Below are 10,281 nucleotides of genomic sequence, written 5' to 3' on the forward strand. Positions count from 1 at the left end.
TTCCACCTGTTACTGCTGGGCACTACTCAACTGAAAACCCTTTGTATTTCGACTCTCCCGATAAGCTGACTCACCCTAACCTGTCAGATTTTTCCTCTTTTGTCTTGCCTTCATCTAACTGGAATGTAAGAAGTTCATATGACCCATCAAATGAAATGTCAGGCAGAGGACATTTTCTGCCGGGCTCTGGTTCAACACAAAGACCTTACGTGCAAAGGTCATGGGTGCACAAGGGTGCAACATTTCGAACCCCTGCTACCTCCCCTCAGTTTCCACCTGTTATTGGTAAGAAACATGAAAGAAAACTCAAAATCCACAGCTCCAGATGGAAGAAGAAAACTGAGGAATCTTCCCCCGGTGTTGCTTCTACTGCTGATTCCTCTGACTACACGTTAGATCGACCTTCACCTGGTCCACTCAGAGAAACAGGACTGATAAAGACTCCCTCCACTGCACCAGATGCTACACAAAGACACAGTCAGGATAATACCAGGGAAAGTCAGCTGCATGCAACAGCTGGTCCATCCACCCTTCATCCCTTCACCAACGACAACAAAGATTCAGACTCTGCTGCCTTTTATGACAGAGAAAAGGGAGATGAGTTATCTGGTAGCACAGTGGGCTTTCACGATACACTGCCAGGAAGGATCACCTTGCTTTCTCCCATCTCTCTTGGATCTTGGATACGTCCTGACCTTCCGCTTCTTTCTCCTGAACTACAACAACAACGAAACAAGCACATCACCTCAACTCAGTCTGCACAAAACTATGTCAGACCTCAACATCAACAATCACTTGAACCACCTGGCCTCTCATACAACCAGTTGTCAAACATGTTCCCTGTCTACAGCAGGAGAATGGAAGGTGAGATTGTGGAGAAAATGGATCAGACTGAACACACACCAACAGTCCATCGTCCGCACAGACGATATTCTGCTTGGTCTGACCCCCTTTCCTCTTATTATTCAAATCAGACTGCGCTCACCACAATGCCAGGAAGCATGGCCCTCAATTCTACGACCTCTGGATCTCAGACTTCTGTAGAGGGAACTCCACATCCAGAAAAAAACCCATGGGTTGGTAGGAGCTTCAGGTGGACTGGTGAAAGCAAAAAACGTGGCTTGGTGGGACAGGAACAAAGCGAGCCTGGAGGAGACGGTAGTGCCCAAGAAGAAAGGTTTCCACCTGTTACTGCTGGGCACTACTCAACTGAAAACCCTTTGTATTTCGACTCTCCCAACAAGCTGACTCACCTTAACCTGTCCGATTTTACCTCTTCTGTCTCGCCTTCATCTTACTGGAATGTAAGAAGTACATATGACCCATCAAATGAAATGTCAGGCAGAGGACATTTTCTGCCTGGCCTCGGTTCAACACAAAGACCTTACGTGCAAAGGTCAAGGGTGCACAAGGGTGCATCATTTCGAACCCCTGCTACCTCTCCTCAGTTTCCACCTGTTATTGGTAAGAAACATCAAAGAAAACTTAAAAGGCGCAGCTCCAGATGGAAGAAGAAAACTGAGGAATCTTCCCCTGGTGTTGCTTCTACTGCTGATTCCTCTGACTACACGTTAGATCGACCTTCACCTGGTCCACTCAGAGAAACAGTGATAAAGACTCCCTCCACTGCACCAGATGCTACACCAGGACCCAGTCAAGATAATACCAGGGCAATTGAGCTGCATGCAACAGCTGGTCCATCCACCCGTCATTACTTCATGGATCTCGATGACTCTCTTTATGATACTCAATTATTATTATTATTAGACCTGATCAGAGAGCATCATGACAGCCTCAGCTGCAGCCCTCCTGTCTACACTGCAGGAAGTGGAGAAAATAGATCTGAGATAATGTCTGTGCAGTCTGAAAACCCCTCAGGAGCTAAAAGTGATGCAAAGATGGAAAGAGATACATCTCTAACAGCTGTGAAGTCCTTAGTCACAAACACCTGGCCAACTGAGTCAGCTGGTCCGTTCACCCTTCAACTACCAGACTTCAGGGTTCAGTCTCCTGCAGAATTGTCCGACTTATATCAGGAGTTAGAACCTCTGGATGATCTTGTCTCGAGCTACAGCTCTGCTGTCCACACTGCAGGAAGTGGAGAAAATATAAATGACACGTCTCAGCTGTTGTCTGTGCCGTCTGAATGTGAGTCAGCAGGTGACAGTGACCCCCTGGTTAAAATGGAGGCACCTGTTACAGCTGTGAAGTCTTCAGTCACAAACACCCAGCCAACCCGTCCTCACCTCCAACTGTCCTCAGATCCTGGTTGGAGTCAAAGAGGCTCCAGCTGTTTACCTCGTTCTCACAGCGTTCCCTCACTGAGTCAGATCAGCTCTGCAGAGAACAAGACCATCAGACCATCAGAGAGCTTACCTGACCTGCTGTTAAAAAGCAGCTTTGAGGAGTTTACACCTGATATCACTGTTGATGAGAACGATGAAACCTACCGGTTCCTGTGCTCCTGCCCAGGCCTGTACCAGTGCAGTGTGACAGGCCTGGTGTTCCACATGGAGGGAGAAGGAGACGTGGTTTACAGGATTGTCTCTTGGGACAGGAGGCTACTGGCCCAACATCACAAGAAGCCTGCAGGACCCCTGTTTGACATCAAGTGTCTGCAGCAGTCTGTGTGTCGGCTTCATCTCCCACACTGTGAGATCCGCTCCACAGCTGGATGTGAATGCTTGTCAGTTGCTCACGTGAATGATGAGGGCATCGAGTTCATCCTCCCTCATAAGATAACAGAAACTCACGTGATCATCAACATCACAGGGTTTTCTGGTTTTGGTAACGTCAAGGATGAAGACTCACCTCCTGAGCCGGTCCGAGCGCTGGTTCTGCTGTTCTACAGGTCTCTGTCTGATCAAAATCTCACATCCTTCCTCAATGTGTTGATGCTACCGAGGAACGTTGTGCTCCGGGATGTGCGACGCACCAGGAAGAAATTAGTTGGAGATGAGCTCTACATAGAGACATCCTCACACTGTAAACTGCTTCCAAAGCAGGAATACACACTGTCCACTTGTCCTGAAGACGACTCAGTTCTAGTTCAACCAAAAGAAGCTGAATTTGATGAGGAGTCCTCTGATAATTATTTCCCATCATTCCAGGTGACATTAAAAACTGTCATTTTAAATATGAAGACGTTTCTGAGAGACACCAACAGCTCTCACATTGTTTGGGAAAGAGAGGTTTGTCTTCCGTCTGCTGGAGTAAAAAGACCCTGTGTGCAGGGCAGTTCAGACCAGATTCTGAAGGACGTCCGGAGCAGCTTCATCGAGGGGATATCAGGACCTGTTCTCAAAAGTCTGCTGGACAAACTGTTTGAGAAAAAGGTGCTGACTGATGCTGAGAGGGAGTCAGCGGACGAGGAGCACAACAGAGGAGATAAAGCTCGTTTTGTTATCGACACAGTGAGGAGGAAAGGTGACGCTGCCAGTTCAGAGATGATTGAGTTCCTCTGTGAGCTTGACCCCTTCCTCTGTAAACATCTTGGGCTGATGGTCACCTGAATGAACAGGTGATGCCATCAGAACATGATCATCAAAGTGAAAAAGACAAAAAGAGAAAAAAATGTCTTCCAAAACTCTGACTTCTTTCCCACAACTCCGACCCCAAACCCATTTTCACAGAACTCTGACCCTCCTCCCAGAACTCCAACCCCAATCCCAGAACCCTGAGTTCAAAGACAGAATTTGGAGGAAAAAGTCAGAACACCAAGTCCAAAACCTGAACTCTGACTTCAAGCCTAAAACTTGGACCCTTTTTCAGGAACTCCGAACTCAACCCCAGAACTCCGACTTCGAGAACTCTGAGACCCAAACCAGAACCCTGACCTTAAACTCATACTCTGACCCCCCCTCCAAGAATTCCAACCCCAATCCCAGAACCCTGAGTTCAAATTAAGAATTTGGAGAAAAGGTCAGAAATCCTGAACTCAAATACAGAGCTCCGGCTTCGATCTCAGAACTCCAACCCTTTTCTCAGTACTCCAGCCTTTTTCCTAGAACTCTGACCTTCCTCCCAGAATTCCGAGCCTAATCCCAGAACCCAGATTTCAAAGTCAGAATTTGGAGGAAAAAGTCAGAACTCCAAGTCCAAAACCAGAACTCTGACTTCTGTCCTTCAATCCCAGGACCCTGAGTCCAAAGTCAGAACTCTGAGTAAAGAGGCAGAATTGTAGATATGGACAGTTTTTAAATGTTGAATCTATTTAATATTTTTTAACTCATGAATCTTTGTAACATTTTTAACCAGATATCTTGAATACAGTTGTTATGACGTCTATCAGCTGATTCTTATCGATCACTGACGCTTCGTTTGTTTGATTTCAGCACTTTTGTCTGTTTATTTTCTTACATTCTGTGTTTGTTGCTGTCGTGTTGCTTTCTGTAAAGTCCCCAACAGGAACCAGGTGTCATTCAATTGACCTCCAACTAAAAATGAATGGACTTCTCAGGTACAGCAGGTAGAGTGTCTGTATTCAGGTGGCCCTTTTGTTTAGATGTCACTTATGGTCAGTAGTGTCAGTAACACTGTGACTCTGCAGCTGACGCACATTTATTCCAGGTGAGATCATGACCTCATGTGGGTGAAGAGAAACAACACTTTCCAGCCTGGTGTGAATCTTTCAATTAATCTTAGAGGCACTTAGTTTCCCTCCTCTTATTTTATTGTACAGTAAATGATCTCATCTTACTGTATCTCAAAATAACACCTGTCTTTAGTTGATGTTGTACCTTCATCAGCCAGCAGGGGGAGGCACCTTATTAATAATGTGAGCGAGCTGTTGGGACTCAAGTCACAACTTTACTGTCGTGAAACAAGATGAGAAGCTTCTGTTTAAAACGCTGCTCTGACAAATAATCACGTTTCTGGTTTTATATCATGAATGTTTATGTATGAATGTAAAACTACTTTGATGTTGTTTAAGTCTCAGGTGTTGGATGATTTGTTTCCAGTGGGTGAAACAGGAACCACAAAAAAAAGAAGGAAAACATGATTTATACTGTTTATCATTGTTACTGTTTATCATTGTTACTGTATCATTGAATATTCATGTCAATAAAATACTGATTGGAGTTCTGCTACAGCCCGGCTCGGACTTCCTCACTTTCCTGTTCCTGTTAATGCCCCACCTGCTGCTGACACACCTGCACCAACAGGGCCCATCCATCAGAACATGTTGAGGACTGTAGTATGCATTTCTCTGCATTTTGACAGAACCAATGAACCATGAGGAAATACCATCAGCGCCAGCAAATAGATGAAAATTGGACTCAAATTCTGGCAGAAGTCAAACAAGAAGTTACAAATATGACCAATGTTGATTTAAATGTATTAAACTAATTTAAACTTATTTCTATGCTAAAAAGAACTTACCTACGACGGAGTATTAGGGCCACATTGAGGGGGGAAAAAAATCACAAACTTCGAGAATAAAGTCGTAATTTATGAGAATAAAGTCACAATATTACGAGAATAAAGTCGTAATTTATGAGAATAAAGTCACAATATTACGAGAATAAAGTCGTAATTTATGAGAATAAAGTCATAATATTCTAACCTGTTGTTTTAGAGGAAGACAGTTGGTAAAATGAGGGCCGTGGAGGATTTTGTGGAGTTGTACTTTAGGATAGGTTTCACAAACAAGGAGATACTTAATCTTTTGGCACATCAGCATCATATCATCATAAGTATTAGGACTTTAAAAAGACTATGCAAGAAAATGCATCTTTTCCAGAGACATATCTTTTAATAACTTCACAAGTAAGTAAACAGTCAGAATAAAATCTCTTCATACAAAGATCTGCAAGTGACCTCAAGAAATCCAATGTCTTTGGCTTACTTTTGTAATCCATGACAACTTGATCACAAATGATCAACACATATGTTCTGTAAACAATAATAACCTTGCTTTGATCACAACAGATCAATACATTTTCTGTAAACAATAAAAACTTTGGTTTGATGCAAACACATCAATACATTTTTCTGTAAACAATAAGGAACCTGTCAAGATCAACATACTTCTGTAAACAATCTGATCACCTGTTTGTCACAACCATTCAATCGACCTACTTCCGTTTTAGGTACTTCGACTTTTTTCTCATAAATTACGACTTTATTCTCGTAAATTACGACTTTATTCTCATAAATTACGACTTTATTCTCGTAAATTACGACTTTATTCTCATAAATTACGACTTTATTCTCGTAATATTATGACTTTATTCTCGTAAATTACGACTTTATTCTCGTAAATTACGACTTTATTCTCATAAATTACGACTTTATTCTCGTAAATTACGACTTTATTCTCATAAATTACGACTTTATTCTCGAAGTTTGTGATTTTTTTCCCCACTCAATGTGGCCCTAATACTCCGTCGTACTTACTGACATGATTAACACTTTATAATAACCATCATTAATAAATGGTAGATTTATAGTTAATCAAACTTGAGTTAACAGTTATTTCACTGTTAAGGAGCAACAACATGCTTTAAAAAACATTTATTTGCAATTATTTATTGGAAAGTTGCAATTTATGTTTATAAAACTGTGAATGGTTAATCAATACTGTGTAGGTCTTTTATAAACATGATTTGGATGAGTTGCAGCGGATGTTTTTACTTGTTACAATTACTTAATAAATGTTTTATGGATCATTTATTTGTTTCTTAACAGGAAATGATTTAACTAAGTCTAATTAACTATAAATTTCAGTATGTCTCAGATCCTGGCTACAGCCCTGGTTGTATTGTTGGTGCTGTGTGGGCGATTGAGACAAAAGTGATTTGTGATTTTTTTTTTTTACATTTTTGATTTAATCACCTTTCAGGACTTTAGAGGCTCTGTGTTCATATTGTCAAGTCGATACTTATACAATATGTTGAGGCTTTTTAAGTGACGTTTGAAAGTCATAATCTAAACTAAAGGAGAGTTTATGGTATAACAGATAATAACACCATGTGTAACCTCAGCACTGTCTCACTGTAACACACAGAAGTCTGATCATTGTGGTCCATCTGAAAACTCACAGCAAAATAACCCGCCGGCAGGAAAACGAAACCGAAAGTGTAGATGTAGTGTTACCAGGCCCGCCCCCTTCACAGACACCCACCGTCCGCTGTGGAAACGTGTCAGCCACAGAGACACATGGACATCAATGATGGACGGATCTGTGCGTAAAAGTCCGCCTGCGTCCTCCGACCAGATCCAATGAGGGACCACAGCTGTCAGAACCGACCGGTGAAGACAACACACCGACCCGGAGACACTCCTGAAGACAGTAAGAGACAACACCGATGTCTACACACACTGAACCACACACAGCTCAACACACACACACACACACACACACACACACACACAGGACGAAATATCTTCACAGACTTTTATTTTTAAAGGATGACTTTGTCTGTGGTCTTATGACAGATGAGAGTAAATCGGTGTTCCGGATTAACTAGTGACCGTCAGTTGAACGTGTCTGTGGTTGTGATTGATTTTCCTGTTTACAACTTCTTCCGTAACAACCAGCAACGTTGACACTGAGGGTCAGACATGTTTCCTCAAACAGGAGCCCAACCACGGATCAGTTATGTTTGGCACAGAGAAAAGCTGAACAAAGAGGCATATCCGAGGACAGCTTCGTCTTCTCTTCCTGTTTTCAACATCTGTTGTAGCTATGACAAACACAGACTCACTCAGCTGACAGTAATAACAGTAGTCAGCTGACTACTGAATACATTTTATTGAAGTGTATCCATAGAGTCACTGAGTTCTGAAATAGTGTGGCTGTGTTCAAAAAAATGTAAATGTTAAAAAAGGAGTCATTTTCAGACGTCTTGCTCCTTTTTAAATTGGACGTTTCTGTAGAATGACAGAAAACATAAATGTAATGTAACAAAACATCTCTTCTCTCTGCATTCAGGAGTGTCCATGATCATTATGTTATGATTATTATGATTATCAACTGTGTTATATGTGGAAAACATGTAAGATGTGTTTTTAAAATCTAAAACAACTTTAAAATTATTTTAATTTTCAATCCTCTGTTTTATTTTAGGTTCTGGGACCAGAAGAAAAACACAAAGTTTCTGTTTGAGATCAAGTTGGCAAACAAAAAAAGAGGATATGGAGCGAACAGAGGGAACACCTCGTCCTCCCCTCTCTGCTGAGCGCGACGCAGACTGTAGTCAGAAGGCAGATGACTCACCAGAGACTGAGGAGAGAGAGCTGCATGAAGAGGGAGAGGAGTCGTTACACAAAAATCAAGGAGGTCAAACTTCCGTCTCAGAAAAACAGAAGACTGCAGATGAGAAGTGTTCAGAGGAGGTTGTTCAAGATGAACTGACAAGAAAAGAAGTCATCAGTTTGCCTCGCAAATCTGCCCCCAGCTCTCCAGAGTTCATCGTTAATACTCATTCGGCCAACCAATATGGTGAGACCTTAATACCAGCTGAAGGTTTGTTATATGTGCTATTACAATCTGCAAAGTGTAATATGACTGCTTATACTGACTCAGATTGGAGAAAGGAAACGGTAACAGGAGCTTCCTCTAGTTTTGATTCTCCTGATGAGTTCAGCCTTAGAGAGAGTAAGAAAAGGTTTCCCGCCACTGCAGCAGATGCTACACCAGGTCACAGTCAGGATAATACCTGGGGAACGGCGCTGTATGCAACGGCTGGTCCGTCCACCGTTCCGCTCTCCACCAAAGACGACAAAGATTCAGACCCTTTTCAGAGATTTTATGACAGAGAAAAAGCAGTTGAGTTATCTGGTAGCACAGCGGGTGTTCATTATAAACTGTCAAGAACGATCATCAACAGTTTGCCTCATCTACACAGACCATGGACTAAAAACAGCGCCCAGGATCTCCAAGGATCCAGCACTACAGAAAAACAGACAGAACAAGCAACCCCCAATAAACTAACTTACCCAGGCCTGTTAGATGTTTCCCCCTTATACCCGCATACCTCAAACTGGAATGATTTTCAAATGCCATTTGTAAAATCAGGTGAAAGGTTACTCCCAGAATATTGTCCTCCTTATCACTTCCCATCCTTTGACAATCCACTTACCAGCTCTCAGTCCATCCTCAATTGTCATTCAGCTCGACAATATGGCGGGACCTTTACACCAGCTGAAAGTTGTTCGGACATGCCAGTACAATCTGCAAAGTGTGCACCTAATGTGACTGCTGATACTGACTCAGAGTGTGACACTAAACACAAGATCAGCTTTGGGAGAAAGAAAAAAAATATTCTTATTAATATTATTGAGTTTATCTGTAGAAAGAGTAAGGAAATGCACTCCGTCACTGCAGCATATGCTAGGCCAGGTCAGAGTCAGGATAATACCAGGGAAGCAGCCAGTCCAGAGTCTGACTCTGATTGTGACACTTCTGAACGCAGCAAAATGAAGTCAGCTGTGAAACATAAAAGAAAATCCAAAAGCCACAGCTCCAGAAGGAAGAAGAAATCAAAGAAATCTTCCACTGGTGTTGCTTCTACTGCTGATTCCTCTGACTACACGTTAGATCGACCTCCACCTGGTCCACTCAGAGAAACAGTGATAAAGACTCCCTCCACTGCAGCAGATGCTCCACCAGGACACAGTCAGGATAATACCAGGGAAAGTGAGCTGCATGCTACAGCTGGTCCATCCATCCTCGAACACGTCGCGGCTCTCGATGGCTCTCTTTCTGATTCTGATATATTATTAGAGGACAGATGGAGCTGCAGCCCTCCTGTCTACACTGCAGAAAGTGGAGAAAATAGATCTGTGCAGTCTGAAAACGCGTCAGGAGCTGAAAGTGATGCACAGTTGGAAATGGAGACATCTCTAACAGATGTGAAGTCCTCAGTCACAAACACCTGGCCAACTGAGTCGGCTGGTCCGTTCAACCTTCAACAACCAGACTTCAGGGTTCAGTCTCCTGTAGAATTATCCGACTTCCATCTAGACTTTGAACTTCTTGATGATTTCTTCTCGAGCTACAGCTCTGCTGTCCACACTGCAGGAAGTGGAGAAGATATAAACCTTCAGATGTTGTCTGTGCCGTCTGAATGTGAGGCAGGAGGTGACGCTGACGCCTTGGCAATATTGGAGGCACCTGTTACAGCTGTGAGCTCCTCAGTCACAAACACCCAGCCAACCCGTCCTCACCTCCAACTGTCCTCAGATCCTGGTCGGAGTCAAAGAGGCTCCAGCTGTTTGCCTCGTTCTCACAGCGTTCCCTCACTGAGTCAGATCAGCTCTGCAGAGAACAAGACC

General features: G+C 42.9%; 1 protein-coding gene across 1 annotated transcript in view; it reads right to left on the minus strand.

Annotated features, from left to right (window-relative positions):
- LOC311249102 (uncharacterized protein) overlaps positions 1 to 7,243 on the minus strand; it is a 19,322-nt gene extending 12,079 nt beyond the window's left edge. The window contains exon 1 of the mRNA XM_084339849.1: positions 7,127 to 7,243. The gene's annotated coding sequence lies outside the window, so the exon portion shown is untranslated. The remainder of the gene's footprint in view (positions 1 to 7,126) is intronic.
- Between the last annotated feature and the right edge of the window lie 3,038 nt (positions 7,244 to 10,281).

This window comes from Pagrus pagrus (genome assembly GCF_965226575.1).
Source record: "Pagrus pagrus genome assembly, chromosome: 20".
NCBI lineage: Eukaryota > Metazoa > Chordata > Actinopteri > Spariformes > Sparidae > Pagrus > Pagrus pagrus.